The sequence below is a fragment of the Lagopus muta genome, chromosome 4, assembly GCF_023343835.1.
Source record: "Lagopus muta isolate bLagMut1 chromosome 4, bLagMut1 primary, whole genome shotgun sequence".
In the NCBI taxonomy this organism is placed as follows: Eukaryota; Metazoa; Chordata; class Aves; order Galliformes; family Phasianidae; genus Lagopus; species Lagopus muta.
In genome coordinates, this window is record NC_064436.1 from 34,845,740 (window position 1) to 34,865,326 (window position 19,587).

At 40.0% G+C, this 19,587-nt stretch overlaps 1 long non-coding RNA gene across 1 annotated transcript; it reads left to right on the plus strand.

The window, feature by feature from the left end:
- Positions 1–1,984: 1,984 nt before the first annotated feature.
- On the plus strand, positions 1,985–13,977 carry LOC125691971 (uncharacterized). The gene is made up of 5 exons (XR_007376381.1): positions 1,985–2,064; positions 6,214–6,297; positions 7,579–7,688; positions 10,904–10,992; positions 13,583–13,977. It is a non-coding gene; the product is annotated as an uncharacterized LOC125691971 (long non-coding RNA).
- Positions 13,978–19,587: the final 5,610 nt, after the last annotated feature.

Here is a 19,587-nt window from a genome sequence, read left to right on the forward strand (position 1 = left end):
TTTCTCCAGTAGCTGTGGGACAAAACAACATATCTTGACCATCTGATCTACTTCTATCTGATCTCAGGTAATTCACACTCTTAAAGTGGACAGCAAATATAAAATGTGTTTGAAGAGGTTTTTTAAAGTAATAAGTTCATATAGCCTTGTAACAGCAAGGCTTATTAGTCAGCGTAGTATTTTCCCAGTATATTAGAACAGGCATGTTATGTCTAGAAAAACATTCAGAAAGAACAGTATGTTATAGGCACTCATTTCTGCACCTTCTGCCCTTGAACTACTCTGAATGTCTCTATAGCTGATGTTGAAAACAGAGACCAAGACTTCCAAAAGTTATGATGTGAGGAAAATTGATAACTGGATAAATGCACATTTTAAAATTGCTACCAATAAAATGATAAATGTGGAAAGTATGTTCATCACCGTGGATGCAAAAACAAGCATTTTTTTGATAAAGTAGTAAACATAGATTCCACGGTAACGTAATGACTACTGCTTATCCTGGGTTAACACCCAAGCAGTTCTGAAGAGTTATTGAAGTGAAAAAATCTGGATGAAATATCGCTCTCTTAAAACCACTGTATTCTCCTATAAATAAATTGAATCTCATCTTATAATTGCTCATTGCTTGTACTGCTCTAACCTTTATGTTGAAAATTAATGAGCACTTTGAGTGATCTGGTTTATCTTCATTAAAATTACAGTAAGTAGGTTTAAAATTAACAAAGTCTCACTTCCTTCTTTGTTGTGAATACCGTGGTAAAATGATAAAGAAGACAATGCAGAAAACAGTGTAGTAATGCAGATATAGTATATTAAAAGCATAGTAAATATTTTTTTTTAAATCACTATATTTTCCTATAAATTCAATCACTTGAATATTGATAGTATTTCTCATGTCTCCTACTTTTACTTGTACTACAACAAAACCAAAGAGTCCGTGCCAAAACAGAGAGTGCCATTTGCAAGGCACTGTTCATACAGCATTAACTGCCTTTAGGAACTTGTGATTGCAATGTGGAAAGTAATCAGCACTCCTCACTTGGGGAAAAGGGAGTACCTTTGTCTATAGATGGGAAAAGGAAGGAAATTAATGTACCTGTAGAGAACGATAATCCTGAGACTGTGCACTGTATGTGCAATAATCAGGAGGTGTTGGGTCACTCTACAGTTTTAGAAAACTAGGGGACTCTAGTAAGAAATTTGACCAGAAAGTACTAGAAATATCAAGCCACAGAAAGCAGTCTTTGGAACCAAGTTTTTTTCCTCTCAACCATCCCTTCAACGTCTGTGTTTTTCCAATAAATTTTTGTAAGGCTAAGGGACAATAAACAACGATTCCTCTGTGGTGATTATTCTCCTCCCTGATCTTGAGGGGATGCTAGTTTGAAAGAGCCCTGTATTTTTCTGTTTCTATAGTTTATTTACTGCCACTTCAACTGGTACTCACAAGAAGGCTGTATGACTGTGGTAGCGCAAGAAACAGTTCCTCCAGGGGATGGATGAACTCCCTGATAACATCATGCAGGAAACTTTATGAAGCCTTTCAACCAGCCAGGTATGTTTTCCTTTCAGGATTTGCTGCTGCAACATTTCCTTTAAATGGTTTATGATTCCTCTGTGTGTCCTGTGGGAGAGCAGAGGCTGCTTCATTAAAACCAGTCTTCATGGGGTTCCTCCCATGAAACCAGAAATAACGTGCAAGGTGCTGTTGTGCAGAGGAGTGTCGGAAAAATAGATAGACGTAGTGGATGATAAATATAGGTATTAGCAAAGGCACATTAGAAAACACTTGGTATAGAAAAGCTTCAAAACTGACTGAGACAGTAAGGAGGAGCCTAAGAGATGAGAACTGGGTTTGATAAAAGTCCATATAAAATTTTATCCCTCTCTCAAGAAAAAGCAACCTCTTCAACGTATCTTCCTATTTCTTTAGTTAAATAAGCAAATAGCTTATACTCCTGCTTGTTGCCTTCAGAGGGCCCAGAAAACGAGTACCAGGGGGAACACAGACCATTTAATGGCCTGAAAGAAAGTATTCCCAGATTATTCCGGATGAGTAAGGTAGGTTCTCAATAATTTTCTGCTTTTGTTTTCATAGTAGAGGGGAGCAGCTGAAGAACAACATTCACCTATACCTGCATTTGCTGGTGCTGGGTGCTTAAGCACACAAAAATTTAATTGCTGAAGCTTCAGATTACCTTAGCTCTAAAGACCTGTTTTGTTACTGTCTTTAATTATCCAAACAAAATAAACACAGAAGAGTATCTCACTTTAATTCAGAACCGGATTCAGTACAGTAATTTAATTAAGCGCAAGTGTAATTCACAGCCTATTAGAAGTTCCACTGAAACCTACTTTTTGCTTCTTTGCACTTTGAAAGCTGCTTTTATTTCTAAAGGTTCCAAGACAAGACTATCATGGTCTGTGTTTTTCATTTCAGCTCAAGTTGTCATTAGTGGGGAAAGACATGTAGGGATAGGTAGTGAAAAATTTTGCAGATGAATCCATCTCTTCTGTTTGGGAAGAGATGGATTTTGACTTACCTGGGCGGGTTTAAGCATCCCACAGGAATCTCTGCTCTCCCCAGAAGGCTGATGAAGCTGTGATGAAGGATTTGCCCAGACGAAATTCTAATAAAAAGTTTCAGCGAAATACTAGCATTCACATTAGCTGAGTTGGTGTATTTATTTGAGATCCAGCACAGAGTGTGGTTCCCTAGTATGAATAGCTCCATTGTGTTAAAAAGTCACAACTGCATCAGTTAGAATAAACTTGAATAATGTGCCCCCCTTACGAGAAATTGTGGATACCTTTCAAGAATCAACACATAGTTGGTGTATAAATGAAAATACACAGAGGAAAAGTAATATATGTTGTTATCATAGAATCATTAAAATTGGAAAGGCGATTGTCTAGTTCTACTCTCAAGCCACGCCTATGACAGCTTTAGAGCTTGTTCCTTCATGCCTCATCCACCACTTTCTTGAAAACCTCCAAGGACAAAGACTGTCACCTCCGTGAGCAGCCTGGTATGAATACAAGAATGTTATCACCTATGTTTTTTGTTTAAAATAGGGGGCTCTAGATAATGAAAACTATTAAATTCATGCTATTAAAAGTAGTGCAAGTCATTTAAAATACAGAAGAAACTCAGACTACATAAAATGTTTTCAATACCTGAACAACTTTCTGCAAGTTTTGGAAAACTTTTATGTCTGTTCCAATGATACAGAAAATGCTGGAAGATTAGCAGTTAAAAACCAATACTTTTTGTGTAATACAAGAATAATATTCATGTTAAAGGGGAAGAGATGTAACAGTGAGACAGTTTGCCAAATGCAAACATAGGGTTATGAATGGACTCCAAGAAAGTTCTCAGCTCCTTGTCCATTCTGTCATTGACAGATTTGCTGGGAACTTGAGGTACTTGCGCACTGAAAATTTGAAATATTTTTCCATTATTTGTTTATCAACACATGATTCTGAAGAAGATTTCTCTTTTTTCAATTGTTTCCCTCCTTACCTGCTCCCTTTCTCTGTTTTCCCCAAATTTAAAATGGAATACTCAGGTGAGTGGAGATGCTTGGAATCATTTTAACTTGGTAGAAGGACATTTAAATGCAAAAATGTTACCTCTAAAAATAAATTTTAAAAAATACTCCTTTAGAAATAACACTGCTCTGCCTTTACACAAGAATAAAATCCTTTCAGTTGCTGCCAATAGCTTTCTGGGGGACAGTTTATGAAAGACTTATGATTTGGTTTGCAAAAAGAAAGGCAGTCTCTTTCTGAAAAAAAGTCATGGTGAGAAAACTCAGACAGGAAAATGCATTATGATCAGAGGAAAACTTTAACAACTGGCAACAATTCTCTTGGCTTATTACAGCTAGAAAGTTGGGAGTTTTTTTTGTATTATTACAGATGTTCAAAATACCGGTGAGTGTGAAACCAAAGGTATTAGCTGTCTTCTTAGCTGAACAGCTTGCTCAGGCTGCTGCTCCAGGTCTTTTCAACTACCATAGGATGAGAGCAACCTCCCATGGGTGTAGTTCTCTTTGAGTCCCTTCTATCCTGCTGTTCCCAATCTGTAGGAAGCTTTTGCTCGGTTAAGGATATTTTCTTGGCATACTTCTTCTGCATCATGCAAAAAAAAAAAACAACACACCCTTGAGAAACAGCTTGCTAGAACTGGTGTCAGGAGCAGATCAGTTGGGACACATTTGCTCATGGGTGAGCATTTCCTCAGGGCCCTTTCTCATTATTGAGGGGGATATCCATGGGTCCTGCTGGAACGCACATATGCTTACTGCACAGACAGCCTCAGATGGTTGGTTGAAACTGCAGCCAACGTGAGGCTTTGTGTGCCAGCCAATAGTTTTTCAAAGCATTTAAAACTGTTTTACTACAGCAAGAATTACTCCTCACTGTGAGAAAGACATTCAGGCCCTGGAGCACATCCAGAGAAGGGCAAGGAAACTGTGAAAGATTTGGAGCACAAGTCTTATGGGGAGTGGCTAAGGGAGCTGGGAGTCTGGGGAAGAGGAGGCTCGGGAAAGACTTTATGGCTCTGCAACTGCCGGAAAGGAGGCTGTGGTGAGGTGGAATTGGCCTCCTAGGTAACAGTGAGAGGACAAGAGGGAATGACCTTAAGCTTATGCCAGGAGTCGGGTATTAGGAAAAATTTCTTCTCAGAAAGAGTGGTGGTGCAGTGGCACAAGCTTCCTAGGGAGATGGTGGAGTCACTGTCCCTGGAGGTGTTCAAGAAATGCAGAGATGCGGCACTGAGGGACATGGCTTAGTGAGCATGGTGGAGATGGGTTGACAGTAGGACTGGGTGATCTTAGCGGTCCTTTCCAAGCTTTATGATGCTACAATTCTGTGAATTGTACATATATTTATTTAAGTGCTGTTGATAGGGATGTTGATTGAAGAAAAAGGAAATGTATTTTACAATAAATCAATCAAAATGTTAAGTAGAAATGAAAGACAGAATTTCTTTAATTTTTGGCTGTCATCTATGTTTGTCTGCTCAAGATAATCTCCTTAGGAGTTATTTGTCCCTGCACAGCCAACACTGAACCATGCCACATAGCAGGAATACATGTTAAGCTGTTTAAGATGGCTCAGTTGTACTACAAACATGCACAAGGACTGCATTTGGGTAACAGAAGGAGGAGTGCCAGGACCTTTCTGAATCACTTGTTTCCATTTAGTTCCAACATCTGTACTGTTTCTGTGTATGGGAGCATTCTGTGCCTCACTCTTTAAAAGGGCTGTGGTGGTGGGGAAAGAACTGGAAGTGGCGGGGACTGCACGAATGTCTGCCAGGACGTGGAGCCTCAGAGTAGATGCTGAATTGAGAACACCAAGAATAAACCGTGCACAGATTTGTAATTTCTCCTAGATTATTTCACAGCTTAATTTTATGTAGGTTAGAACAAATTTACTTCATCTGAAAGGATTTACAATGATCTCTATAGATCTGAACCTCCACTCTCCAGGGTGATTGACTTAGTACTTTTAAAAAGTGTAATTCACTTGTTTTTCACTTGCCCTCCAGATTAAGCTCCTGCTGTGCTAGCAGACACACTGTGTGTGTGCAGACTCCTGTGTGTGTTCTACTAATGGGAATGTGGTTGTGTCCAACTCGTGGGTGCCTGTGTTGGCCTGTACCGCTGTAGGTCTAACCTTATAGAAATGTCCTAGATACTTTCACAAATTCCTTTATTTCTTTTCTTTCTCTTTGTTCCTTTGCTTTTATCTCTAACAGTGTTATTGTGTTTCCCATTAGAACGCAAACTGGATGCCTTGTATTTTGCATTTTGCTGCTCCATGTTTATGTAAACTCTAGGTACTTTACATTCCTATACAGTGTATTTCACCTGTGTTTCTAGAGCAAGTGATCTATCCAAGGTCATTTAAGCTGCACCAGAGGAGATTCAGGTTGGATATCAGGAAGAATTTTTTCTCAGAAAAGGAGGTGATGCACTGGAACAGGCTGCTCAGAGAGATGGTGGAGTCAGAGTCACAGTTCCTAAAGGTATTCAAGAAAAGGGTGGATGTGGCGATGAGAGACGTGATTTAGAGCATTCACAGGGGTTTCATGGTTTGACTGGATTATTTTAGTGCTCTTTCCAACCTTAATGATTGTATGATTCTAACGTGAGAGCTGATCAGTCTATGGAAACAATCAAGTCTTTCTTATTTTAGCTGTGCTGAGCAGAGAACGTTTCTGGGTCAAGGATGGGGACCCAGCGTATTTCCCAACAGCTGGAGGAGCAGGCTGAGACAAAGGTATGCAAACCACTAATGAACTCATAACAGCAAACAGAAAAGAGGAAGATCAGAGTGAAGCAGCTTGAAGCTGAGGGCCAGGTGGGCACCAGAAGAGGAAGCACTGAGCACTCTCTTGCTTTGGCCATGAGGGAAGGCAACTTCAGAGCAAATACTTACATGAATACGAGGAATGTATGACTATCAGATTGAGATGATTTTTTTATGACTATCAGATTGAGAGGAAAGTAGCTAAATAATATTGTAGAAATTCATAATTCCTGATACAGTAAAAGTCACAGCAGGGGTGCTGGCTCACTTGTGTCTCTGGCACTGGTCGGTCTTCATTGAGCTTAATGTTGTTTAAGGGGCCAAAGTGTGTAAAACAAACTACTCCTTTCTTCTTAACTGCTCCACACATCTGCAGACCTCTGTAAAATACCTTGAGGGTTGCTTTTCATATCCCAGAGTGAACAGCCCTTGTCCTTCAGCCTTTTCTAATAAGCCACCTTTCCACGACTCCTCAACATCCTTATTTCTGTTCTTTTCTACCCTGTCTGTATCATATCCTCCTGAACTTCTGGTGCCTGCAGCCAAGTCACATGCTTCCCATCACTGAGCTGAGTGCCGGTGGTGTGCCATGTGCTTTACAGATGATACTGCTGTTTATTCGTTTATTTTTCCCGGAATGGTCTTCCATTTTTTTCCCAGCAGTATGATATTGTTGACTCATACCTATGATTTAATACGTTATAGCTCATTAGAGAAGTGATTGAGGGTTGAGTGATTCAGGATGTTGTTTTGTTTTTTATTTACTTAAAGCAGGCAGAAGTGCTGTAGGATCACTGGTAGATCCAGCTTGTTCAATTTATAGATTGTCTCATTTCTGAAGTTGAAAAGCCACATTCACAAAATACCTGACAATGCTAGGAATGTCACTAGGACTGCAGTAGGCTATCAGAAGTGTTGCGCTGCTCCTTCTTTAAATCAGTACCAGCAAGAGGTTTGTGCTTTATTTCAACTTTGTCCATCATCAGTGAATAATTTACATTGTAATCGATTGTACCAGGTCCAAAGACAGTCTTGGAAAGTTTAGGTCAAATCTGGTATTTTTCTGCCCAGCTTATTTCAGGGAAGCACAAACTGCTTTAGTTACAGGTTCTGTGCTGTCCCTGTTACAACACTCTGAACTTCTCAGTTATCAGTCTGTCAAAGCATTTTTGCTCATGTCAACAAATCCATGTTCAACGAAGGCTTGGTTTTGCTACACGCGCTGAAAACTGCCTATGATTTCCTCTACAGGTCTACACTGAAGCTGTTATGTAAGGAGAAATATCTGAGAGTAGAAGTCCTGTGAAGCTGTAACTTGTGTCTGGTCTGCTGCACTTCAAAAGCATGGGCAGGAAGAAAAGGTACGTTTTTTACATAGTTTGGAAGCAGATGAGGACTTAATCTCTTGAGATTTAACATATGTTAGCACGAAGCAGTGAGCTTGTATGCTTGTTGCCCATTTCGTGACTACAAGCTGAAAATATTTTGACATCACTAGCCAAAGTTTGATAAAGCTCATTATTGTCAGAGAAGCACCCAGGATACTTGCCATGTTGGCTGCCTTTCAGTGCATCCCACAAATATCATGGCGCTCCCCACTCAGATGTTTTCAGAGACCATTTTGTGAACGCGTGTAACAGCTTGCCAAAGTTTCCTTCCTGAAACTGAAAATGCACTGTCTGCATAAATCCCAGGGTACTTTTCCTGCCTCTGTAATTTTCTTCTTAGGAAACCATTCAATACACAGAGAATATCTTCTGCACACATTCAAATGGTAAAAAGAAAGAAAACAACAACAAAAAAATATTCCAACAGCTCATTTTCAGCTCATGTTTTACGTTTCAAATAAGTCTGTGGGTGTCGCAACAGCTGTAGACTGTACAAAGCAGAGCAGAGGTCTCTCTTGATTTAGTCTGTGGTGTGATTTTGCTCATTCTTCCACCACTTCCTGAGCGCAGCATGTCCCTGTGTTGTTTGAGTGAGATACCAGTTGTTTGGCTGCTCTTCCCCCAGCACTGCTCTCAGCCATGCCTCCCCCTGCAGACAGCAACTTCTGTGATAAAGACAAGTTTTTGGCTCTCAGCGTTCATCAAAAAGCACCATTCCTCTAACAAATATGTTCAAGTTGGGTCTCTGATGCGTGTCCAATTTGTCTGCTGCACAACACTCTTCTGAGCTTGCTGTTTTAATGCAGTGGGATCGGAAATAACCAGACTTTAACAACGCCATGTGGATGAGCACACAGTACAGAAACCAAAACGTTTCAAATGTGCATTATTATCTGTGTTACACAGACGAAGCAACTCATGAGAGAGAGTCTTTTAGCTGCTTTTGTAGCTTACTCCTCACTCTCACATACTTCTGCTGGAACTAGAGTCTTGCTCTTATCCCTGAGATCTCCCACTCTTTGGCCAACTCTACAGGGGAGCAGAGGTCTTAGCTGAACTGAGATAGATGTTAGACAAAAACGAAAAACAGAAGATTCTGTTCTCTTACTGGCAATGAGAAAACTCTATTAACAGCTCAGCTGCCATCAGACCTGGAGGTCAGATTGCAACTGAATAGCTGCAAGGACTGCCGATGTGGAATTATGCTAGAATGGGTATTTCTAAGTTAGGGAGGCAAAAGCTGCTACCAATGAAGAATAGGGTTGTTTCAGTTCTTAGGACATTTACGAGGTACTGGCACATAGTAACTGCACAAAAAGTACAGGCTGAAAAAACATGAGCTTAGTTTGGAAGCTGCTCTCTTGCTAAATTATGGGGTTTTGATCCCGACCTAAACTGATCCCACATGTTCCTGGATTCTCCCAACATTTGAGTGCACAGTAAATCAACCATAGCTTTTGCTTTTTATTGCAGAGAATGAACAGAAGAGCTAGGAAACTTTGGCATCTGTTTATCACATGGGTTAGGATTGTTTGATATCTTTTTATCTTTAAGGTTTAAATGTAGTTTAGAACAGGTACACAGGATCAAAACATCTCTGTCGGTCGACTAAGTAATCAACTGGCATCTGTTCACTGAAAGTACTCTGAGGTCCCCCAAAATGCTCACGTTTCAGAAAAATCCATGCCTCCACAGAGAAAACTGCTATTACTGATCCTTCAAGTATTATCAGGTTCTGTTCACAAATATTCTGCATTACTGCCTACATGAAGAAGTAGTATTGTAGTAATGAACAATGAAGAAAAATATATCAAACAATTTTCTTGCTAGTAGTACCCAAAGTTTTAAAGCAACAGCTGTTGTATGATGGAGTATACTGCTTCTGCTTAGAATTGTGCATATTCCCTGTGTCATTTCTCCTCTTCTAACTCACTTCTCACTTCTCTTGCTCCCTGTTGGACCAGCTACAGTGGTCTCATTATAAGCAAGTGTCTGTTCTGCAGCACGGATCTTAGCCTTCCCATCTCAGCTCTGAGGCTCTTTGCATTTCTGTTCATGGGCACATTTTTGTCCCCCAGTCCCTGCTCACCTGCTATCCAGGCCTTATTGTTCTTACATTTATTGTTCTGTGCTTTAAGTCTGCATCTGATACCTTCTTCCTATTCACTGTATTCTTTTTGCAGGTTCCATTTTAATTTTCTATTTTTGCCTTGAGAGCTGGTATTTGTACTAACTGTATCAATGTATAGCCAAGCTATATTCTTGGACTCAGTTTTCCCAATGGACCAGCTTCCCCCTTTGCAGCATCAGTCTTGCAGCAGGATCTTCGCAAGCCAGCTGCCCACGCAACCCCATTGTCATGTGGGCTGTAGAGTCAGCTTGTCTGAAATCTCACATAGTAATTACCAGGTAATAAAAGTTAACTGCTCCATAAAGCCACATGGAAGAACAACTCTATTGCAGGCTTGTCTTACCCAGCTGTCTTCTTTCTGCCTGCCTGATTTATGGGTGGGAAATGGCTAACTGAGATCCTTTTCGTCCTCTTCTTCATGTTTCTGTGATAAGAGCACTGAAGCCCAGCTATGGGCTGCTAGGCTCGGAGGACTTCTTTAACAGATTGGTCGTAAGAAGTAAATCTGAACTAAATAATTCCTACTTTACTTATCAGGAAAAGGAAAGAAACAAAAAGGGAGGGATATAGAAGGCACTCCCAAGGTATCCTCTAACGTACAAAGTTGCTTTCTGGGTGTCTGGAAAAATGCTTCAGCTACTGATGCTGCAAAGCACAGTGGCACTAAATCAGCCAGTGCAGTGTGAAGATATCCAGCACGGACCAAACAGCAGCCCCCGCTACGCTGGCTGTGACTCAAGCTGGTAGAATGAGTTCTACTTCTCTGCTCCAGCAAGGGTATATAGTAGCTTTATGGAGAAATGGAACATGTCTGCTTTCTTCCAGCTTGCTAACAGAACATCTATCGCCGTTGTAACTTTTTTTTTTTTTTTTTACTGGAGTGCCTGCCCCTACCTTATTTTATCAAGTGTGTTTTCTGTCTCGTGTTTTACTTCTCAATGAGATAACAATCCTGTTTGATCACTGTTGGTTTCTGTTCTGTGTTTGTTTGTATTTTATTGTTATTATTATTTTCCTTTTTTTCAACTTAAATGACTAATATTCCTATCTTTCCCAGGGAACGTCTTGGGAGTGCAAATATATCTGCTCAGCATTCCTGGGAGGTTTGTGCAGGAGTTTAAGCTGATACAGAAGACTATTAAAATGGTGAGTGGGAAATTTGGGAGTGAAGGTTGCAGAGCTGTACAGTCAGACAACCAGAATGAATTTTGAGATGGCCTTAAATCTGATTTCCTGCCCTAAAGCATGAGATCTGTACTAAACAAATAAACAAAAACAAACAACAACAACAACAACAACAAAGAACCCACCACAACAAAAAACAACCCTAATTGTTTAAGGAGTGAAGACAAGAGTGCAGCTTTTTTAGGCAAATGCTTGCTCTTAATGACAAAAGATTTGCCTTAATATTGAGTTTAAGTATTCCAGGTTGTCTTTTACATAATTTCTGGTCTTACTCCCTGGTGCGTATGGAGAACATAAACATGTTCCTTTTTTTGGAGCAGCATTTTAGATCCATCAAGACTTATCTGCACTCACTTGTCCACTCTTCTTCGGGCTGAAAATCTCTGATATAGTCAACTTTTCCTCAAAGTTTGTATTGTTCAATGATATTTTTTTCTGTCTTCTGGCTTCTTCCCCCCATTAAACCACATCTTTGGTCCTATGTGGAGCCAGGAGTTGGACTTGATGATTCTTACAGGCCCCTTCCAATTCAGGATAGTCTGTGATCTTTGCAGTATGGTGCATGAAAGTAGACACAGTACGGCAGCTGAGGGCTTCTACCGTGGCTGCTCAGATAAGTGAGGAGATAGCTTCCCTTGCAAGTTGTGTTCCCACTTATACAGCTCAGCATGGTATCTGAAGCTTTTTGCAAAGCGATATTGTTCACGCCTGTCCTGTCTGTGGTCCGCTATAACCTGTGTATCAATTTCTAAGGAACTGAAGTACAAAGTAGTTTAGCTTGTACCAGCACTGCGAGACACTAGTCATCTCTCCCTCTTTCTACCTGTTTTCTATTGCCTGGGAGCCTAGCCTTGTTCTTTATAGAAAAACAGCCTATTTGAGTTAGTGCAAGAAGAGTTTAGCCTCTCTCCTCTTGTAGCATCTCTTGATTTTCTAGGAGTGGAGAAAAAAGCAACAATGTGGGGAGTGTCTAAATGTGGAAGGTACTCTCAGAATGAAGGAGGTATTTCCAATCCTTTTTGTGGGACTGCTCATTGTAGTGCTCGTAATGCCTGCGGACATGTTAGGGTCACCCCTTGGCAGGAGGGGTCAGAGGTAAACATTCAGAGTGCTGGAATGAAAACACTGAGCCTCTTGCATGGCTGTACATGGCCATTCTGCTTTTAGTTAAAACCCAGTGAGCTGTTACACTGAAATCTAGGCAAGGGAGCTGTGAAGGCAAAAAACACAAGAATGCATTGATTAATAGCATCCCCAAATGACAATGGCTGTTTTACAGTCTTTATAGGGATTGTTGTGTTTCTCATATTCTAAAAGAACATGATGTGGTTGCAATTAATGTAGAGGCTCTTTGCTGAATTTGTTGACTCTAGGAAAGAACTCAAGCTCTTCAGTTATTAAACTAATCAAATACACCTAGAACTGCCTTGCTTGCTCCATGGCATCTTTCAAACTTGTAGTTAGCAGACACCTAGTGATTTGCTGCTATGACAAGTGGATATTTACTTTGGGTTCCTGACTCTTTCTCCCTGTAAGACAGAATTATTAGATTTTAACATTTAGAGCAGGTTTTCTTCAGTTGCCTTGCTTCAACACTAAGCTGCTTTCCAACATTCTGGCTGCTAGACTGAGTCCTCTCTAGTATCTTCAGCAGCAAGGCATTTCTACAAAAGTTTGGAAGAGAGTCCTTGCTTCGTTAAGCTTTCTTTTTCTGTTTTTCTTTTCTCTTCTTCTTTCTTTCTTTTTTTCTTCTTTATTCATTCCTGTATCTCTCTTTTATTTCTCTCTTTTGTAGAAAGTTTGCCTGAAAGTTACACTTAGACTAATACTGTTGGAAAAAATTGAATTTACTGTAGTCCCTGTCATAGAGCCTATTAATGGACTTACGAAGAGATTCTTCTCTGCACCATCTTGTCATCAGTTGTTCCCATCCCTTTGAGTATTCATCAAAGCTACAAAGATCATTTTGCTCCAGTAATACTGTGTTATCCCTATTTGAGCGTTCAGCAAATCCGCTGTCTAATACGTAAAATGGGGTTGTCCCACTTGCTGTAAAGGAGCAAATGGCAGAGTAACATCGTTACTGTCCTTGCACATTATGATTAGGACTGCCTCTCTATGGACCTTTTAAGTGCATGACAAAATCTAGCCAGGCTCCATCTTCAGCTGTAAAAGGGGTTCAGCAACTTCATGAGCAGAGTGGAGGAAGAATAGTTAGGAGTCTGGATCCCTGACACTTTCCTGGTACTCTTCTGTCAGGCCATGCAATGCAGTGCTAGTGAAGATGCAGATGTGATTTAGCTTTATGAGCCCAGTGAACAGCACTTGGTTTTCTATATTGACTTTGATTTCTCACTGCCAAAATTTATATTTTTTATACTTTCCTGCCTGTGATGACTGAGCAGGCAAATAATTACATAATTGTACGGTGGCTGTAGAAGATATTTTCAAAATGACCAACTATAGCAGTCAGGACTAAATTACCAACATTTAAATGTTTGAATGTGCAACATGTGTGAGTAGCACAGCTATTTTCCATTTAACCTAACAGAAATGCAGTATAATGGCAGTATGAAAAGACTGGAAATTTTGCAAGTGATGGAGCAGAAACGCCATTCATCATCCCAGAGTGGAGATTGTAGGCCGCGTTGGATGTTCAGCAGCAAGCCCTCTCGTGCACTCTGTAGGGCCATGGAAGGTAATGACTGACCCTGCTTCCATTAATGCCTTTTCAGATAATGTTATAACACTTCACAATGTCCAGTAAGGTGTCTCTTCTAGGAGAAGAGTCAGTCTGCTAGGAATTCTTCCTAGACCAAAGTGTTCCAAAAGCAATCCTATTTTTGTCCATCCACATTATTCTACAGACATTGCTTCTGTAATATTTGTTAAGCACATTTGAAAACTTTAAATATTAGCTTTGACAATAATTTCACACTGTGTGTGTTTCAGCTCAGCTTTGTTCAAAAATTTCCTTATCGCTTTATACTGTAAAGAGTAAATATTCAGGTAAGAATAAATTATAGAGCTAAATCAAAGATATATATGTTTCAGTCAGACATTTTGTCTTACAGTTGGTTGTTCCTGAAGACTGTTCAAAGACATCTTTTCTGAGAAATATTTGCATGACTTCAGATTTGGGAACAAAGGTACATCCAGACAATAAATACCACTAGGGTATTACAGGCAGCTTCTGTTGCACGTACCTGAAACAGATTTCTTCCGGGCATCGGTGATTTTCTAGAGATGTGTCTCAGTGTGTTTGAAGTGAATGTTCAACAGGTTTTGAATGAGGAAAAAAAAAAGTGTCAGGGGAGGTTAGTATGTGCTGTAAGAATATCTGTTTCATAACAGTTGTGGTTGTCACAATAACATGATTAACGTGTTCTTCATTGCCAGACGCTCTCTCAGTTCTTCATATGGTGGCAAAGATGAGCAGGGAGAAAGCTTCATCCTTCAGAAAAGCTGAGAATTTAAACCATTCCTATTGCCTAGTTGCAGGCAGTTGACTGAATCACGAGTGTGGTCTGGCCACTAGTGCTTTCCTTAGCAATGATTTTTAATGTGCCAGACTCACTTTCCCCTTAGCACAGTCCCGTTTCTTTCAATGATCAAAAGAAATAGAGGGCTACCTTTTTTCCTTTAGCAAAATTTTTTAGTCTGTGGGCACTGAGTAATTCATACAAGTTATGCAGTTCATAGAAGATAAGGCATTACTTTTGTTCCAAGTTCCCCAAAATACACATTAATGTTAATGTCTTTCAGTCTGCCCTGTCGCTGCCACCCAAGCACTTATAAATCACTTTCAATTATACATATTTTTAAACTTAGCTTGATTTTGGACAAAGCTACAGTGAAATGTAGCCCACAGGCTCTGTAAGACGTGCTTAAAATAAGCCAGCACTATTGGTTATCCTCCACAGATTTTCTCTTCTGTTGAGCCACTGCTCTGACTTCTGCCTGATTTGGCCAGTATCGATTTTGTCTTCTCAAAATGCTCTTGGTTACTTTTCACAGCCATCCATCTTGCCCGTCAGATGTTGTTTATCTGGGGTGACAACTGCTTACCCATTAATTAGCAAAGTGATTTAGATGAATGGTTTTTTGTCAGACTGTCTATTTTTAAAGAGGCCTGAACACTGCTGGGTTAAGTTGCATTCCTAGGTATGCTTTTTTGGATATCTGTTAGTGTCAACGGTTTACGGGCTGGTTCAGCCTGGTTCCGTGACTAACGGGGCAGAGGGATTTTGCATAAGCCGCACCTCTGGAAAAAGGAAACAGGGGACCCCAAAATAGTGAAAAACAGTGGCAGTGATCTGAGGAGAACAAACTAATTTACTAAATATAGTATCGGAATGCAAGATAACACACTACAATATAACTAGAATTAAAGCTAATAAATCAAATATAATGAGAGTGTCCGAAAGGTGGATAGGCCTCACCATAGCGCTGAGGTGAGATGTGCAGTCTGGTTGAGCAGCAGGGAGGCAAAGAAGAGGACATCAGATGACCTTGCCAGGGGTTATATCTCCTCTCTGACCGCCCCCTGGGGTATGTAGCTCTTCTTCTCTTCCGGACAGTGCCCAGAACTGGAGCATTAACAGTTAAACTCCTAGTGTACTACATGATGTTATGATGTGGAACATCGATAACCAAAAATCATAAAACCATGACGGTTAGGTAGCAATTGTAAATTTGGGGCTGTAACTTATGAGTGATCATGAAATTTGTTTGCAGGTATATGTAAATGGTCAAAATGGACAGACTGAGTTGAACCGCAATGTCTACCCTTTCTCAATAAGTCTGTTTGTGACTTAAGAATGTTGTGGAAGTAGTTAAGGGTTTGTGTTTTTTATACTGTGACTCCAAACTATATATTGGGTTGCATACTATGATCTGTAGAGCTGTGGATGGCACAGTCAATTTATCTAAACTGACCACAAAAAAAAATAATAAGACTAATGTCTATGCATGAGGCTGAACATGTGACATTGTGGCAAATCAACCTCAAAATATGGAAAAGCTATATTTCCTGCCTCAGTGAGCAGCAAGTGAAGACTTGCTGTTGCTTGAATGCAGTATTGGGACTACATATATATATATGTATCCCATGGTAATGTGAATGGCTTGCTGTGGGTCAGGCTGCTGGGGTGCAGCTTGGGAGTGGGGGGGAGCGTGGCAAGAAGGTGGAGCCACTGCCGCAGCACTGTCAGTGCTAGGCTGGACCTCATCTGCCTCTAGTTTTTGTCTTTAATACCTTGTTTATTACATATATAATTTCATCTTGGCTAAATTGACTTTCATATATATACATATATATATGTACGTATGCTATGTATATATATGGGACTACGTAATGCAGTATTGGGACTACGCTTACTGAAATTAGATGTGGTCTTGTGAAGTATTAAATACATATCTTGTGCAGTATTTCTGATCCCATTTGGATGTGATATCAAACTTGTTATTTGGAACCAACTATGAGTTCACAGAAAATAAAACCGGTATCGAAGAAAAGGACACATGATTTGATTGGACTTTGCAAGACTAAGTAAATAAATTAGTAAATAAACTTTGCTTAAGGGACAGTATGAATATACCTGATGGTAATGCCAGCATCAAACACCGTGTCTCCAACCTGCCATAGCCTTTTTGCTGTTGGAAGAGGATGATAACTTGCCATAGTCTGAAGTATTGGAGATGGACTTTAATGCTTATTTGCTTTTTCTTTTGTTTTAATCTTCTACAAAGCTTTGTGAATAACAAACGTGACTGATGGTGATGCAAATTTCCATGAATGATGAAGTAACTAAGTAATTTCTATGAGTAGAGATACCATCTATCAGGCAAGCAGATCTTATTGCTCTATTGATTTATTCAGACAATTTTTGATGGATTGAATTAGAGACATTTGTCTTGTAGGCAGAATCTTCCTGCTTTAAAGATGTTTGTAATTCTTTCTATGACAGCTTTCCCAGAATGACCTGTGTAGTATCTGTTTAAAATTAACAAGAAAATCCAGGGCCTAAGTGGATAGTGAGAGTCAATTAATTTATCTGAGCTATAAGAATCACAGAATTGCAGGGGCTGGAAGGGACCTCCAGAGATCATCGAGTCCAACCCCCCCGCCAAAGCAGGTTCCCTACACCAGGTCGTGCAGGTAGGCGTCCCTAAGGAAAGTAACTGCCAATGGAATAACTTACACCTGTACTCCACCAGAGCTCACACTTTTCAAGTAAATAGGTATGGTCAGGCGAGGCCTGGGAAAAGGGAGTCTGAGAGGTGTTTGGCTTTAGCAGGCACTTTCTGTTAAAGACTGCTAGCTCTGGTTGAAGTCCTTGAGCAAAAATAGCTGTAGTATCCCATACTTCCAAAGAAGTGACGTATGCCTGGGATCCTGCAACTTTTCTTGGAAAGGCTGAAACTTCTGCTGCTGTGGAATAATTCAATTCAATATTTTCCCTCCTTTCAGGACAGGGTTTTTAAGTGAAAAACTGGCAGATGTTCCTAGCATTTGAAATGTATTTTTTGTCTGTTTTCTGCCTTGTAATTCTAAACAAAATGAGACCAGTCCTTGAGATATAAGATGGGACACAGAGGAGTGACACCACTGTGTCTGCAGAAGAGCGGGTGAGGTAAGCTGGAGTCTTTCAGCTTGCTTTCAAAGGCTGATGTCAAGCAGCAAACAAGAAAATATGAAACTGCCTTATAAGTTACAAAATAGCTGTTGAACTGTTGATGTAACGTGGTCACAGATTGTTATACTTCTAATGCTCAGAGTTTGGCTGTTTGTGCTGAATGAGAGGAATGGGCTGCTTGTAACTTCACAACCAGCCCTCTGCATCCAACCGGCTGGCCAGCCTCTCCTTCATCAGCCTTGGAGGTGGATGAGCAGTTCCAGCTGAAGTTGAGATAGGTTTTAATCACCTTAATTTCCTATGAGGTCTATGAGAATTGAAAACTGGTTAGAAGGAAAAAAATTAATGGTAGTGCTCTTGCACACAGAAGCACTGTCAGAAACCATCAGTTACAAGGGTTTGATGGGACGTCTCCATCTCCAGACTGGCCACTGCAGGTATCTGTAGACAGGGCTGTAGCAAAGGGAGCAGATGGTCAGATTATTGCACTGGGTGGAGATACTGGGGACAAAGGAAATCAAGTTTTGCTAACTTTGCTCCTTGTGGTACAGACTCTTATCATAGGAATTAGGGGATAGCCTCATGGATAGCTTTATTTATTTATTTGTTTGCTTGTTTATATATGTATTTATTTATTTATTTATATGTATTTATTTATTTATTTATTTATTTATTTATTTATTTATTTATTTATTTATTTATATTTATTCATTTATATGCACATATACATATTTGTATTTGCTTCATCACTTCCAGGGCAAGATTCTTCTGGCTGATCTAGTTTTCAAAGTCGATAACAGTTCAGCCTGTACACAATTTTCAGTTTTGTTTTTTTTCTGACCTAAGATCACTGATGAAGATTTATTATCGTAAGTATGATCAGGGATTCCAAGGTTTTCTTTCATGTTAAGGACATTTGCTGCATGTATATACATAATGTTAGTGGAATGAGGGCATAACCAGTACATGCGTATCGCCTATTGGGATCAAAAGATAGCCAGGCTGGTATTTTGCTGTCTTTGTGTATGTTTTACAACCCTTCTAAGCTGTTGTCAGCTGAGTTTGAAGACTGTCAGAAGTGAAAATACCAAGTAACAATTTTGTGAGCAATCTTCCAGCATACTGCAGATGGAGAAGATAACACAACAGCTTAATTTCTTAATTTCTAGCATGTCTCTGCAAACTGGACATCATTCTAGAAAAATACTCCTTCAGTGTTACTGAAATCCACAAATATAGAGCCAAGTTGCAGCCAGTAAACTACAACTATCATGCTCAAGCAGACGGATATGGGGGCAGAACATATCTTGAAATCTAAGAGTTCCTTTTAATTGTTTTTAACTACCATCTGTTTTTCAGCCTTTCAATAAAAGGTGGAAAGGTGGACGTTATTTACTCTGTTTTGGTGGTCCTGAGCAAAGGGGGATGTGCTGATGTGGGAAGAAAAAGACAGTGTAAGACACAGCAGCCTTGAGTGAATTTCAACTTTCAACCTGACTGGTTAGTTAGTTGTTTGTTCAGGGGAGGGAGGGAATAATAAAAGAGTTATGCATTACAACAGTGAACAGTTGGCTGAAGCTCTAATCAAGAGACAAAGAAAATTATGCCTAATGACTAAAACAGACAGCAGGTTGTACATTTGGACCTCATGATGCATTCCAGTTAACATGAAAGACAGGAAACGCTTTACACGTGTTGCCTTTGGGGAACAAGAGAAGATATGGAGGTCAAGCGTGGTTCTATGACGTTAGCTGATAAATGTTTTCAATGGTGTTTTTTTCCCCTTTAATTTTCTGAGCAGCATGGTACTGCCTGCAAAGCAGTGGGAAGATCAAACAGCCAGCTGCTCAACATTGGTCACTGCCTTCAGAGAACGATGAACACATCAGCACGGCTGAGCGCTGCTGTAGATCACCCA